This window comes from Mirounga angustirostris, unplaced genomic scaffold, assembly GCF_029215605.1.
Source record: "Mirounga angustirostris isolate CCGP_5_RB_7025 unplaced genomic scaffold, mMirAng1.0.hap1 SCAF_12, whole genome shotgun sequence".
In the NCBI taxonomy this organism is placed as follows: Eukaryota; Metazoa; Chordata; class Mammalia; order Carnivora; family Phocidae; genus Mirounga; species Mirounga angustirostris.
This window is the reverse complement of record NW_026991720.1, coordinates 69,859,778-69,876,503: the sequence shown is the minus strand read 5'-3', so window position 1 is coordinate 69,876,503 and position 16,726 is coordinate 69,859,778. Positions and strand designations below refer to the sequence as shown.

Sequence of the window (16,726 nt, the reverse complement as noted above, 5' to 3'; positions counted from 1 at the left end):
ATATTACATTTAAATTATAAAACATTATTTGGTCATGACGAGATGTTTAATTCTTATCTTTAATTTCTTCATTTTGAATTCATTAGGATTAATGTATTTGAATTAATAATTGATATACATAGTACTATATGGATAGTAATGTGACTTCACTATGCAAAGAATCTGCTTTAGGCAATGGTAGGATGGAAGTCAGTGAGTGTGGGAACCTAGACTGAGTTGCTGTTAAAGTCTTTGCACATTGGCAGGGACCTGAGATGGCTAAATTATCACTTTTGGTGTTCCATGTGTCCCTCCTGCATACCCTATGGCTTCAGGAATATTTCCTTCAATCATACATTGCCTTTACATACCACAAAACAGAGGTGAAAATTAAAAAAAAAAACATCTTGGAAGATGGAAAAATTAGCAAATTACCAATCTAGGGAACCAGTATGAAAAAATATTTCTTTTCCTTGAGTTTATTTTTACATACTCTTCAAAGCAATTCCAGAACTTCATGGCAATATGAATATATGTGGCCATACAATTATATTCACCTTTTAATCCTTATTTCTTTTATTCTGTTCATTCTTTGTACTGGTTTCCAGATCAACAGTGCCAATTATGGAAGCCACCGCTATTGGAAGTTTAAGAACAAACAAACAAAGGACTCCTCTAGTTTTAGGATAATTGAAACAACCCCAAAATATGGTGGCCAAAGTGTTAATCAAAATTCAGTGTGTAGCTTAACTTTTTTTTTTTTTTAAAGATTTTGTTTATTTATTTGAGAGAGAGAGAGAGCGCGCACATGAGAGGGGGGAGGGTCAGAGGGAGAAGCAGACTCCCCGCTGAGCAGGGAGTCCGATGCGGGACTCGATCCCAGGACTCCAGGATCATGACCTGAGCCGAAGGCAGTCGCTTAACCGACTGAGCCACCCAGGCGCCCCTAGCTTAACTTTTAATATGATGAAATCATCATCAACAAATTATCAGAAGTTGTTTTTAAATTATAGCTGAAGAATATTTAATATACTGAATAAATAAATCAACAAAACTCAATGCTATTAATATTCACACGAAATTAAAAAGGTCACTCTTTCTGAGATTTTAAAAAACCACTTATACAAGCTGTAGGAAGGGTATGAGTTTTACTGCTATAGTCACTACTGAGTACTCTCAAATACTGTCTACAGATGGCCACGCAGAAATCACGATCATAACTGTGTGGTGTGAATAAAAGAAAGTAGTGGTAAAATAATCAATATTCTCACTACTTCAGAACTTCCACCTTTCTCAATTTGGGGAAAGATACTGCATGATTAATTCTATCTAAAGGCAAGTACAGGCTGTAATAATAAATAGCTATTCCTCCAAGCCCTGAAGAGGTTATGTCTGTTGTTGGAAGGGTGTAGCTCCAAGGGTGGGATGTTGCTAAAGACAGGAAGAAAACGCTTGTCAGTCTTTCACAGTCTGCTCCTCTATCCACTGGTCACTAATCTATCTTTATACATCCTTCTGTTGAGTGTGTTTGCTGCATCGCCTTTTACCTTAGGCAGCATAGAGTAATATTCAGGAGGCTAGGTTAAAAAAGACCCCAAGCAGCAGAAAATGTAGTTTATTGACAGGATGCTTTACAGATGGATAATGCTAGGAATGAGAAAGCTGCATAATTGCTCTTTGTGGTGGGCCAAAACCTCAGTCAGTGGCTGATACACATGGAACAAAATTATTAAGGCACTTTATTTCAGAGTTGGAATGGTTCCCAAATTAGAACAGACCCGCTAACAGTCCATCTGGCTAGGTTTTGGAATGGTAGACAGATTGTGGCCTACGGATGCAATTCTTTAGAATAAAAACAAACAGGAGAGGTGCTCCTTTGCCAAAAGACCGAGAGGATTTTGCAGGGATTTAAAACACATCTACATCATAGAGCCTTGATTGCTTACATCCAGAGCAGAAAAATCTCAGGAAACACATGAGTATTCAATGTCATTGGTGTGAAAGATAATTTCCCATTTCCTGGTAAATGCAGAAATGCTTGGCAAAGTAGATATGGGATCAATTTATTTGGCTGGTATGCTTTACAAAAGATCAACATACTGCCAAACCAGTGGGAAAAATATGGCACTCTGGCTTTCCTTCATATGATTCTGGTACACACAAGAGCCACAGAGAACCAAGACTTGTTCGGATCATGGTTAAAATTAGGGCTGGTCTTAAATTCAGGAAGAACATGATCATATGTTCCAGTTGGTTAACTATCAACTCCTTTAGTTAGTTTTGCCAATTTCAAATAGTACCTTTCTGCTCAAAGAAAGATTATGGAATAGAAGCCTCCAAAGGATCTACAGTTCCATATCAAAGAGAAGAGCTTTGATTTTTTAAATTTTTTGTTTGTTTGATTGTTTCTTAGGCATATGCAGTCCAACCCAGGGAACATAGCTCAGGGGGGATCTCACCCAGTATAGGCTGGGGCTTCTGAGCTTTATGGTGCAATGCAAATTGGAGGAACCAAAGCCCTCCCTGTTCCGCCTTGGTCAACTCATGGCTTTAGTGTAATGAATGGTTGCACACCCCCTTTTGCTCTGCCACACCAAGGCCAAGCAGAGAGGAAAGCCTGCAATAATAATGAGGAAAGCCCAGTGGCACTGGATGGTAGGTGACCTGGCTCACAATAGGCATTCAGTAAACAGTCCACTGAACATGATAAATTAATTCTAGCCTCAGTTCTGTTGATAACTACCTATTCAACCTTAACTACTTTTCTGAGCTTTCACAAAACAAGGATGATAATGGTGCTTACCTCCCAGGACAAATATGAAGTGGGACAATACCTAGAAACACATCTTATGAAGTCTGAGGGATTAATGATGATACTTCTTTAAACCCAGGAACTAATATTTTAGAGGATAAAAGTGGTGCTGATTTTCTCATTTTTATTCCTGTTTTATTCAATAAAATAGGTAATCTAAATTGAAGAATATTTCTTTCCCATGGGATTCAGTTATGTGATTTTCATTTTGAATAAGCCAAAAGTGTGTCTGATAGACACTTTGATTTTTCCTTGAATTAACCAAAATGCCCAAGAGATGGCTCAGCACCAATTATCCAATATGACTTTATTTTTGCAGGAAGTTTTAATCATCTTCCTAATCTGGCAATCTTTCCTCCAAAAGCCTGACATTTTTTTCTTAAACAAATTATGCTTCATGTTTTCAATTGAAATATCGGCCTTTGACCTCCGTTGAAATGCAAAGACCAGTGGGAGGGATAAAGCACTAAGCTGCTATTGGTTTTTGTGGGGGGTTTTTTTTGTGGTAATGAAACATCAGAGGAGAGGTTTCAATGGGGGAGGATATTGAAGGAAAGATCAAAAAGACTTGGCACTGTTGGATGCGGAGAAGTGAGGGTGGGGAGACACTGTAATAAAAAGCTGCTCATTTCATTCTTTTACTGTGGGTTTACCCTGATTGAAGAAAAGTGGAAACGAGTCCTTTGCTCACAGGTTTAGTAGCTAAGTAGATCTAAAATGTACAGAGATAAGCTATTAAAATTTTATGAGTCTTTTCCCCCCTTGCCCAGTAAAGTCAGAAAGTACTCTTTTTTTTGCTATGTTATTTCTTTTTTTTTTTTTTAAGATTTTATTTATTTATTTGAGAGAGAGAGAATGAGAGACAGAGCATGAGAGGGAGGAGGGTCAGAGGGAGAAGCAGACTCCCTGCTGAGCAGGGAGCCCGATGCGGGACTCGATCTCGGGACTCCAGGATCATGACCTGAGCCGAAGGCAGTCGCTTAACCAACTGAGCCACCCAGGCGCCCCTATGTTATTTCTTTGAGAAATAAGTCTGGGGGTCATTGCTCACGAGTTTCGTAGCAGTCTGCTTTGACCTTCCTGATGTTTATTTAGCAGTTGGCATACTCTTATCATCTTAGACACCTACTGTCTATCCCACATTTCAAAGTGGACAACAAACCAAGCACCACTGGTTAACAAAAGATCCCTTTATCTAACAGAGGGATGATTTTGAAGATGCTACTTTTAAAAGAATGATATAAAAAAGAAAACTAACTATGAACATTTTTGTCAATGTCATAAAGTTTTATATCAAAATAGCTAAAAGTAAAACCAAGAAACATGATTTTATTACACACCTATCAAATGTTTGGCAAGTATTGCATATTACCTGTAATATTTTCCACCGCCCTAAAAAGTATGAACTAGTAGTTTCTATTGAAACAGTTGAAAGTAGAGCTGAGCAAGGTTAAGAAGCATGGTCCAAACTGCACAGGGAGTAAATGGAGGGGCTGGGATTTGTAAACTAGAGGAATTTGCCTTCAAAGCCCATTTGCTTCCCACTGTACTAGGCTGCCTCTTACGATATGATCTCTTTGGTCCCAAGTGCACAGATTTGCTCAGAGATTGCAAAGAATAAATATTTGCTCAGAGATTGCAAAAAAAAACCCAAACTATCTTTCTTTTGAATAAAGATGCAAATGTAGGTAGACATTATTTCTGTTTCTATCCATGTTAGCACCCCTTCCAACAAAATTCCAAAGTTTTACAAAGTATGGTATAAAAAGAAACCATTCTTATGAAGAATTTGCATTTCTTAGAGTAATAATGAGGGATTATTAAATTCACATGTAACAGTGGTTGCAGAACTGAGAATGTTTTTGTGAAACAAGTTTCATTACATTGTTTCTTCCTCCCTCATTTTTCAGTAAAATTATATCAGAAGGCTATCCTGAAGAGAAACACAGACACTATAAAAAATATTCACCTTTACACAAGTCCAGAGAGCATACGGTATTTAGAAATGTATAAATAACCCCATATAGAGCTATTTATATACTCATACAAAAGAGATAAGATTTACTGAGTTATACTAGGTATTTTATGCATAGGGTCAATCTATATAAAAACCAAGTGAGAGACTTATTACTACCCTCATCTTACAAATGAGAAAACAGATTCAGAGAATTAAAAATTTGCCCAACATTGCCAATTTAGTCAATGATAGATTTGTAATGCTAATCTTAATTCAGTATATTGCCTCTCAACATTATTTACAGATTATTTTATGGCTATTCACAATAATTCTGTAATTATTCATGTGAATATACAAAAAATGAGTGTAAAATCACTGTCATTAAATCTTGCTGACCTATAATCTTTAACTCTATACTTACGCTCTATTTTTCCAAGTATGATCAACCCTTCTTCTAATCACAATATATGGCTTATATGAGACCCTGGTAATTGTATAACTGAAATCTACTAGATAATTCATACCAAACAAGCTGAAATGCAAATTTCATTCTTCATCTTTAACAAAAATTCCACCTAACTAGGTATTTTACCATGCAACCTTAACTTCCTCAAGTGCACAGGGCTGTCTTTTTAAACATATTATTCTTATAAGCACTTGTAAAGTGGAGACATTGAGAACCTCTGTCTTACAGGAGTTAAGTATGAGGATTACATGACATTATGTATGTTAAAGTCTTTTATAAACTGAAAACTAGTATACAGATAATGATTATTATCTTGCTGCTTCCATCAATAAGCTCAAGTTTACAGCTTTTGAATGAGTGAATGAATGAATTAATGTTCTCACAGAGACCAAAAGTTATCTCTCCTTGGTTGAGTAGTTTTCACTTGAGATATACAGGGAACTGCCAAGGAATTTCAAAATTGGAAGAATTTCATATTGAAACCCCAAAGTAAATAACCTTGGCTTATCTACTCAGGGCTGTAAATACTCTTTAAGCACTTGCTCTTGGCCTAAGAGGCGGTGTGATGACTTCTCTGACCTAATTATGAAGTTGGATGCAGACTGAGCCATAGTGTGGGACTCCTGGAATACCAAACCAGACTGAACTCTCTTAGCTAATGCCATGATATTTAAAGTTCTCTGGTTAGAAACAGGATTTTCAATTTTAAACTTGTTATTTGTATCTTCTCAAATCTCGATCTTCTTAACCTTTGTTGAGCTGAATAATTTTACCTATTTGTTTAATACCATATATGTTTTTGTGCATGTACCAAGATAGAAAATTCCTTCAGGTCAGCATTTTGCTATTCTGTCTAAGACGGAATAAGTTAATTGGCAAGGCTGTCCAGAAGTTTTCTTGCTTCTAGTCATCGATTTTAAGTGGTGAGTGCATGGAAGAAGTATAAGAGCATTTTAAAAGTACAAAATAAATCCTGATAGTTGTTTTCTACGCTAAATGCTTTTTGCCTCCAGACAGGACACATGCTATTTCATGGAAGTGAGTGGCACTTTGTCACCAGTCCTGGGCATTAATTTTGTTCCTGCTCTATTGATCAGCTTAAAGAGATCTGTCTTATTGTGCCATGCACTTCTGTTTAAGAAAGGTTAATGTTTCCTGGTTAACTGGTTTTGGAAAGAAAAACCAGAAATCTTATAGAAAACTCTGAACTCTTATTACATTTAAAAAAAAAAACCCAAATCTCTAAAAATCACAGGGAATAGAAGAAGGCACCATTCCCCCCTCTAAGAGTAAAGCTTTTTTTTTTTTTTTAAACATGTTTAGTGACTTCCTTATTTTCTTGTATATTTTCAGAAAGTTTCTTTTGGGTCATTTTTGTTATAAAGAATTAGTGATGGAATTTAAATATGGACTGTGGATTAAATAATTGTATTGTTAAATAAACACCACTGATAAATGTCCTGATTTTGAGAACTGATGTGTGGCTATGTAAGAGGATATACTTATTTTTAGAAAATACACACTGAAGTATTTAAGGGTAAAGGAGCACAGTGTTTCCAGTTTATTCACAAATGGCCCAAAAGCACTTGTAAAATGGAGATAAAGAAAATAGATTGGTAAATCTGGGTAAAGGATATATATAGGAGTTCCTTTTATTATTCTTGTGACTTTTTTCTAAGTTTGAGGTTCTATGAAAATGAATGAAAGAAATACACTGATATTAAGAAAAAGTTGTGAAACAGTTTTCTTCATTTCAAATGAGCATTTGTAAAACATTTATTAAGCCATAAGTAATGCAAAGTTTAGTGAATGAATAGAAAGACTTTTTTTCTCTCAAACTCTGTTCCAGGTTTCAGGCTAAAGTGAAATTCTCTCATTGACAGCATTTTCTAATATGTTTAGTGCTTTAGGGAGATTCAGCACTTTGAGGGAGAAAGTGCTCATTAGGTTACTCCATAGAACCATGGTGTATCAGAAAAAATTAAGAAAAGCTGGTGGTAGAAGTCAGAATAGAGTTCAGGTTTTGGAACAGGTTATTATTGCCCTTTTACTATGCTGCAATGGACAAGGTCCTTTGTGTATCATATGGTATAGAGTTTTGTTAGTCTAATTCTATATCATACATTTTCCACTTTTCATTCCACCATTCCACTTTTCAACCTTTCTCTTTGATATTAATATAATTAAATGAAATTATATTTCAAACATTCTAAAACATAAATGAAAACTTACAGATATAACTATCCATCTCATCCTTTTCTTAAGCTTCATAGAATCCCATAGGTTTTCAATGTAACAATGAAAATATTCTCTCCATTTTTTTCCTACTACTAGTTTAAGGTTAGTCTATGTGATTAGCTTCTTATTTGATCTTTTTTTTGTAATTTTATTTTAAGAATTAAAAAAAAATAATTCTAGGGCACCTGGGTGGCTCAGTTGGTTAAGCGACTGCCTTCGGCTCAGGTCATGATCCTGGGGTCCCTGGATCGAGTCCCGCATCGGGCTCCCTGCTCGGCAGGGAGTCTGCTTCTCCCTCTGACCCTCCCCCCTCTCATGTGCTCTCTCTCATTCTCTCTCTCGCAAATAAATAAATAAAATCTTTAAAAAAAAATTCTATCAGTCATGTAACCAGCTCTTTACAATTCTTTCAATGAATCACTTTCTTCAAATATATATACTCAAACCATTTGAATGAAAAAATCAACATTTTTGTTCTCTTACATAAGGTCAACAACATGTTTGATAGATTTTTTTTTTCCTCACCAAATTAATGAAGTTGACTGGTTGTTATGGGATTGTTTTAGCCAAAGCTCAAGACAATTTATACTATTCCACTGATAAATGTAAATTTACTTTATTTAGAATGGGTACTATGAAATATAAAACTTTTCACATCTTTTTCTAGTAGGAAATTAACCAGGCAATATATGCTCACACATGCCTTTTAAAATATCACTAACTGATCCACTAAACTGTAGCAGTGATCATTTTGCTATGATAATGGATAATTAATGAAGGACATAGAAAACATAATAAGGGACTGACTTAAAATTTAATTTTTAATAAACCTAAACATTCAAAATACCTTAAATGTCATAAAGTCTCTTCCTTTATTAGGACCATTGTGGTTACTGTCATAACAAAAAATAGCCAAAAATGCATAATTCTATTTTCTGCTGAAAAAGCAGACAGACCTGAATCATCAATCTTTTAGTGCGTCTGACTTTCTGGATGGGTGATTATCTAGTTTATTCCCACCCTCTGGGGTAGTCCCAGCAGTTTTGTGTGAAAAAGTATTTATTTCCTGTCTCAATTCTTCCCGTTACAGTTTTATGATACTTATTCTTCTTCAGTAGAGGTGGTGAACATGTGGTCAGCAGCATCATCCATTTAACATCACTGTGTGCTCAGATCCACCTTCAGGTTAGTGTTCTAGCCTGGGCTAGATAGTTCTGGTCCCCTTAACATTGAGAACATCCTGTTTCTCTTTCTTTAAAATGCCTTAGCCTTCTTTCCTGTATTCTAGTGATTCTTAATAATTTTTTTTTTTGATTGCACACCTTTTTAAGAATCTTTTTTTTTTTTTTTAAAGCTTTTATTCGTCAGAGAGAGAGCATGCACAAGCAGGGGGAGCGGCAGGCAGAGGGAGAGGGAGAAGCAGGCTCCCCGCTGAGCAAGAAGTCCTATGTGGGACTTGATCCCAGGACCCTGGGATCATGACCTGAGCCTAAGGCAGACGCTACCCAACTGAGCCACCCAGGCGCCTCCCTTTTGAGAATCTGATGGAAGCCATGGAGCTTCCCTCCAGGCAGATGGGCACATGTGTTCAAGACTTTGTATGCTGTTTCAGGATCTGCTCTACCTTGTAGCCTGTATATGTACCCTTCAGGAAAGCGGTTATTGAGATAAGAATGTCCTCAAGTGGTTGTTAAAATAGTGGGTTCCTCAGACCAACTCTCTGAGATATTAACTGAGTACAGCAGCAGAGGGACTTAGCATCTGCATGTTAACAAACATGATGTTTGAAGACTGCATCACACTCTGAGAAAGACTCCTCTAGAACTGAGGAGCCTCAGATGAAGAATCTCCACTGTCGGGATGCCTGGGTGGCTCCATTGGTTAAGCGACTGCCTTCAGCTCTGGTCATGATCCTGGAGTCCTGGGATCCAGTCCCGCATCAGGCTCCCTGCTCAGCGGGGAGTCTACTTCTCCCTCTCCCGCTCCCCCCTCTTGTGCTCTCTCTCTCTCTCTCAAATAAATAAAATCTTTAAAAAAAAAAAAGAATCTCCACTGTCTGCCCTCTCCAGGTTTTGTGTTTCTTAGCTCCTAGAAGATTTAAACTTAGAGGACCTATATAGTTTACAGCACGCTAAAACATGTTGTGTTTCAAAGGCTCCCCAGATAATTTTCTTTTATATGTAAAAAGTTCATTCAAATCCCCAGCATAAGGATTTATGAAAACCCAATCACTTACATCAAAGTCCCATTTCCTTTCTGAAGTTTTCTGTGAAATTTTTAGCTCATAATGGTCTACATTTATTGACTGCACCACTTGTTTGGCAAGTGTATTATGTTTTAGGCATTCAAGATCTTAATTGCTATTTAGGGGAAGCATATGATTATCTTATTTCGCCCATTTTTTAAACTGAGATATAATTGATATATAACATATTAGCTTCAACAGCATAATGAGTTGATATTTGTATACGCTGCAAAATAATCACCATAATGTCTAGTTAATATCTCTTATCATTCATAGTTACCAATTTTTTTTCTTCTGATGAGAACTCTTAAGATCTGGGCACCTGGGTGACTCAGTCGGTTAAGCGTCTGCCTTCGGCTCAGGTCATGATCTCAGGGTCCTGGGATTGAGCCCCATATGGGGCTCCCTGCTCAGCAGGGAGCCTGCTTCTCCCTTTCCTCCCCTCTTGTGCTCTCTCTCACTATCTCTCTCTCTCTCTCTCAAATAAATAAATAAAATCTTAAAAAAAAAACCTTTTAGGATCTCCCCTCTTGGCAACACGGTGATTATAGTTAATAATACTGTATTGTATATTATTTTTCATATTTTGATGATGAACTTTCGAGGACAAGGATCTAGTATAGATCTGTATAACTACTGTTTGCTCAGCCCAGTGTCCCAGGAAGTGAGGAACTTAATAAATCTTTCTAGTTGATAAGCGCATGATTAAGGGAAGAAATGTTCTTCTGAGATCAGTAATTCCCCTTAAAAGTCTATGACAATGTATTCTTTGGCCAGTGACATCCAGTGAGTCATTTCTTACGGCACAGGTCTCTGGAGTCAGACGTATCTGACCTAGGATTATATCTCAGCTGTGATACTCGCCTGTTGTGTGTTCTTGGGCAAGTTAGTGAATGCCTCAAAGAGGCTCAGTTTTCCCATATGTAAAACAGGGATAATAAGAGAATTTCCTTCATAGAATTGTTGTATCAAAACGAATTAATAGAAATGAAATGCACAGAATAGTGCTGGAATATGGAAGGTACTCAGAGTTAATTATTTGATTTCTTGGTGATGTTGGCCTTTTTTTTTTTTTTTTAAAGATTTTATTTATTTGAGATAGAGCGAGAGAGTTCGAGTATGAGCTGGGGGCAGGCAGAGGGAGAGGGAGAAGCAGGCTCCCTGCTAAGCAGAGAGCCAGATGCAGGGCTTGATCCCAGGACTCAGGGTCATGACCTGACCCGAAGGCAGATGCTTAATGACTGAGACACGCAGGTGCCCCAATGTTGGCCTTTTGTAGCATGTGGTAGACAAAATTCTAAGATGACCCCCAAGATTCTTTCCCCACTGGTGTACTGTTCCAGTATAATACATGCCCCTTGAGTGTGAGCTGGATTGTGAATATATTCTAATTCAGTCCCATGATTAAACTGTGCTATATAACAAGAGTAAAGAGTAAAGAATAAAAGGGCCTAAGACAAGGGTCACATGATAGTTTGTAGGACTGAACTCCCAACTTTCTTGCTAGCTATAGGCCAGGGACCTCTCTTAGCTCTTAGAGGCTGCTAATAGTTCCCTATCATGTGACAAAATATCATAGAAAAATTGAGCTAGAACTAGTTTTTTAAAGAGTTGCCAATTTAGCTCAGTTTCAATTCTGACCATTTTAAGTGTCTGAGTGGGTATTATTTTCTTTGTTTGTTTTCACATTGTAACTGACAACTGTCATTTCAGGGTATTTCTCAAATATTTTTGCTAAGATTTAATTAACAGACATAACAAAACACTGTGGGCTGTTTTTCCTTTTTTATCATCAGGCAATATTGTTATCCAAAAAATGCACCTTATCATTGATAAAAAAAAATGGTCATAAATAATCCCAGGTGTCACTAAAATCTCATGGAGGAACAAATAAGGGGAAAATAATGATGGGAATTTCATCGATAAGGAAAAATATTACACAGCATACACACAAAAAGAGAGCTATGAATAATATATTTAAAAAGTAAAAGTGTAACTAGCTATAATCTTGAAAGCAATATTATTATTTGTATTTAAGTGTTCTATAAGATTATCACTTAGTTGAGATGTGTTAGACTTAGCTTTAAAATTTTGATGGACATTGGTTCAGGTAGTTTTTTCATTTTTAAAGATTTATTTATTTGAGAGAGAGCGTGCACGAGGGTGGAGGGGGGGAGGAGCAGAAGGAGAGGGAGAAGCAGGCTCCCTGCTGAGCAGGGAGACAGACATGGGGCTCGATCCCAGGACCCTGGGATCATGACCTGAGCTGAAGGCAGACGCTTAACCGACTGAGCCACTCAGGTGCTCCAGTTCAGGTAGTTTTTTAAATATATTATTTGTCTAGATTAGATGCAGAGACTACATATTGAATTAGAATTTTACTAAAACAAGTAAAGGCAGATGTGGTTAATCACAGTGATACAGAAACCTTGTATAATAAGAAGGAAAAAATCAGTAATCAATCCTGAGAACATATGTATGAGATTGAAAGAAAACTTTTAAAAACACTTCCTTTAAGTTATCTCCTTTATAAATCATTTGGGAGCATTTACTATCCAGAGAAATAAAATGGCCAGCCTGCAAGAAGTCCATTGCAGTTCTCATTACCATCTTGAGCTGAATTCTGTTGTAGCTCCAGGATTCCATTCAGCTCATTCCACTATATTAGAACCTCAAAGATTTTAAACATTGCATTAGGGATTTCTGCATATCCACAGAAACAGAATGTGCAACAGCTAGTTCAGTTGTTTCCAGCACCTACCGAATTGAATCCCGGGGACCGGCAAAGTAGCATGAAAGTCTGAATCTGGCCTGATGTAAGTGTGAAGTGCAGAGTGCTGCCCTGCCTAATGTATTAACATTAAAAAAAAAATAATTAAAAACTCCATCAGTCAAAATTGCCAAATCTGGTGTGCAGATTACTCTGTTCTACCACCTTTTTTGAGGGGGGAGGGTGATCTCATTTTTTGTCATAGGCACTCTTCTAGTTCATGTTCTAAGTGTTTTGGGGGACACTGGCCTTCTTTCAGTTCTTCAGATGTACTATGGAGCTGGTACACATTCTGATTCCTTTGGATCAGAACCCTGACTCCTTGCCCTTCAGAGAGCTCAGCTGAAATAACACCTTCTCAGGTAGACCTTCTCTGACCACCTGAGCTCCTCCTATTATTCTTTATCCTATCACTTTCCTCTCTTGTATTTGTCATAATGCATACTTACATATTCCTCATAGACCACAGCTCCATGAAGGAAGGGACAAATGTTCATCCAGTACCCAGCACTGTGTGTGACACATAGTAGCTACTCAGTAAATATTTGTGGAATGAATGAATGAATGAATTGTCTAAGAATTAAGGGAATGTGGAGGAAATGACTTTTAAGTTGAAAACCCAAGGATCCTTAAGAGTTAGCAAGGCAAAGGGACGCTGAGCGGGGGAGGGGAAAAGGGGAGCATTCCATAGCAAAGGCTACAATGGGAAGAGAGCATGGTATGCTCTGGGAATTGAAAGAAGCCCTCCTATGACAAGATTCCAGAGAGTAAGAAGGAAGAGGCAGTCCATATCCTTTTATGGCCTGAACTGGAAGACCCATGTCAAAGAAGGATCTGTGGGACAATTGTCTCCTGCCATGGACATCACAGGTTTGCAGTGGAATGAAGCCGATGAGCAGAGAGCAGCAGAGATGAGAGCTAGAGAGTAGTGCCAGGCTTCCTCAAAGCTTTCAATGTCTAGTTCCATTCCCTAGGGTGGGGGGCCACAGGGGGATTAGAGAGTAGTTTCTGTAAGCTGCCCTATGATCCTTCCAACTAAACACCAGGGGCTAAGGTGACTGCAAATTAGTTTCTGTTGGTGTGAAATAAAAAACACTGATTAATTCAACAGGATTTGAGGGGCAGGTAGCTCAATTTGGACTTGGTGAGTTTTCGGTACTTGTGAAAAACTTGCATGAGTACATTAACTACGAAGACAGGAGTCAACTGTTAAGATACGGTTTTCTTGTACAAAGGTTCTACTTAAATGCAGTCTTCGGTAAAGTTGGTTGAAAATATTTTGTGCTGATGCTCAACATTTTTCATAAATAGAAACATGATCAAATTTTGTTTGAATTGAGATTTGGCAAAAAGTTTATCTTTGCTGATATATTTCCTATTTTGATCTCTTATGTAATTCAATGTGTTTATTTGTATTTAACTACAGGAAAATTGGATGCAAACTTAGTACCCAATGATAATTTATTTTAAATGCCTAGTGAACTCCACCTTTTATTCCTTTTAAACAATTATATTGTTTTATCCCCAATTGTCCTGTTTTTAAAATATGCTCAAACTTTAAGACAGCTCTAAAGATGTATGTATTCATTATATTTAAGTGGTATAACAGAGAATGGGAATATATAAATATTAGCATTCCTCTATAAATCACCTTAGTTCAACATCTCTCTCCATTTATAATCAATAAGGTAGGATTCAATAAAAAATAGTTCAATATTGGTAGCAAAAAATCTATTTCATTAAAAAAAATGACAAGTGATTTGGTACTAAAACTCACTGTAGCCTTATAAAGAGTGTAAAATTTCAGATGTGTTTTGAGTTTATAATTTGTACCTATGATTGCCATGCAAATTCACTCCACTGGGCTAAACAATAGATATAAATTGGATTATAAACTCCAAAGTAACAAAATCAAATTATGGCTTTATAAATGAAACATGAAACTCAGCACTGAATTCTTTTTAAGATAAAAAAGCAATAGAATTGAAACTAAGTGATAGAAACTGGGAGAATATACTTTCCCTGCTGCATTTGCATTGAAAATTGAGTTTAGAATAATATGTCGCATAGTTATATAATTAAAAAATCAGTTGCTGGAGTATTTTGTTTTATGTTCTTTTGGTATATGTTGAACAATCTGTGAGCGAGAGGGCATCTCAAGGTTGTGATCTATATAATAACATATGAAAACAGTTTGGCAGAGTGCAGGTCAAGTTCCATTCCATCCATTTGTCCATCCACAAATACCAAGCTTACTGTGTGGCTGGAACTAGCCACCCTTCTTAAAGGGCTTGGCCTGTGACCATCCATTGTAAACTGGGTCCCTGGACTTCTAATTAATCCCTATAATCTGCTACATGGCGTCAGAAGAGTTTTGGCTGTTTTTGCTTTCTGAGAAACTCATTGCTTTCTGAGTTCATTGATAAGCATGTTGAAAGTCACTTTAGTGGTTGATTTGGGATTATAAAAATAGTATGAAGTCATTACATAAATTTGGAAAATTTTGAAAAATGCGGTAGAGAAAAAACTACCCATAACTGATAAATAGGTAACAATCACTGTTGCCATTTTGATGTAGTTACCTCTCAGTCTTTCTTATATAAATACTATAATATATACACACACACATACATTTGGGATCATACTGTACTAGTTTTTTTTTTTTTTTTGGTCAAGTTTTGATTATACTATGAGATTTTTTGCGTCCTAAAAATTTTTTAAAATAAAATGTTAATAATTACAAAACATTATATCAAATTGTTAAACCTCCTATGTTTAGTCTTTTTTGTTATTGGTTATTTGTATTTTTTTCTGGTAATGACCTATCATTATTACAACTAGTAATTAGTAATATCCACATGTGATAACAATTACTATAGGACTTCCAAATTTTACATTTCAGTAGAAATTAAAACTAAACAAAACATAGATTGCATAACAACAACAACAAAAAGAAACAGCAGAGTAGAGAGAAATTGGAAAATAAACAGCGAAACTTACGATCAATCATGCCAATTATGACAATAAACATAGTTGGAATATATTTCTCCATTAACAGAGTTTGGTTATAAAATCCGACTATATCTTGCTTACATTGATAATTGTACATTGAAACTAAATAAAATGCAGAAATGAATAAATAAAACAGATAAAATATGGTCTGATACCAAATAAAATGGAAAAAGTTGAAAATTGAAATCAAATGGTATAGAGTCTCCTCTTTCCACATCCGAGTTGAGGTTGGATGTTATAATTTAAAAAGAAAAAAATGTCTTCAGTTTTATGGGCAAGTAGGGCACATATATTTTTTATATTAATTTACATATCTCTCAGTATTAGTGAATTTCACATATTTTAAGACTTTTTCCACCCTTTTGACGATTTGCTTTCCATTTTCTTTGCATAGTTTCATACCAGTTTAACTCACTTTCAGAAAGAATTTTAAAACACTATATAGTTGTGTTGTTAATAATTTGTCATACAGATTACAATTTTGCCTTTATTTGTGTAAATTTTTGTTTATGGAATTGTTTTTTTTTTCAACACATAGAAGATCTCAAGAGTTTGTGGTCCAACACATCTACCAGTTTTGCGCTTTGTGATTTTTTTTTTCTTTTGTTCTTTTCCTTAGAATGGCCTGAGATACATGTTCACCTTTCTCTAATTCTTTCTCATGAGTCTTTTAATTGGAAGTTGGGATGAGACTCATCAAGCTCCCCGGCGACGGTGTGGCCTAAATGACCATTTCGTTATAAAGGCCGACTTGGCCAAGAGGGGCTTGTCAGCTCTTCCCACAGCCTTCTTCCAACTGCGAAACAGCAAAGATATTTATGTCACTGCGAATCTCTACACCTGTGGTCAGTGATTTCATGCTGCTCATGGCTCATTTCATGCAGAGCAGCAGGAAAGGCTGCTGTGCAGCTTTCCCAGGGCTGAGCATGAACTCATCTTCTCCTGAGCTGTCCCACGCTCTCCCCGGCCTGCCAGAGAAGGGCTGAAAACATGCTGCATGGTCCTGCTGTCTGGGTGTCCTTTGTAGGCTGCCTCGTGCACGAGGCTGGACCTGCTGCGTGTTAAATTGGTGGAACTGAAAGAATAAAATGCTCATGAGATAATGTATCTTGGCTTACTTTGTAAACTGAGAGGCCCTGAAATTATGATCAGGAAAAAAGACACCTCTTAGGCCCTTCAGTAAAATGTGACTTTGGTGTATACTGTTGCTTTTTATGTCACAGAGCCCCCAAATCCTGTCCTCTTGC

At 36.7% G+C, this 16,726-nt stretch overlaps 1 long non-coding RNA gene across 1 annotated transcript in view; it reads left to right on the top strand.

Moving 5' to 3' along the window:
- Positions 1-8,637, top strand: part of LOC135362113 (uncharacterized) — a 51,728-nt gene extending 43,091 nt beyond the window's left edge. The window contains exon 8 of the long non-coding RNA XR_010406537.1: positions 8,543-8,637. This is a non-coding gene — a long non-coding RNA (uncharacterized LOC135362113). The remainder of the gene's footprint in view (positions 1-8,542) is intronic.
- Positions 8,638-16,726: the final 8,089 nt, after the last annotated feature.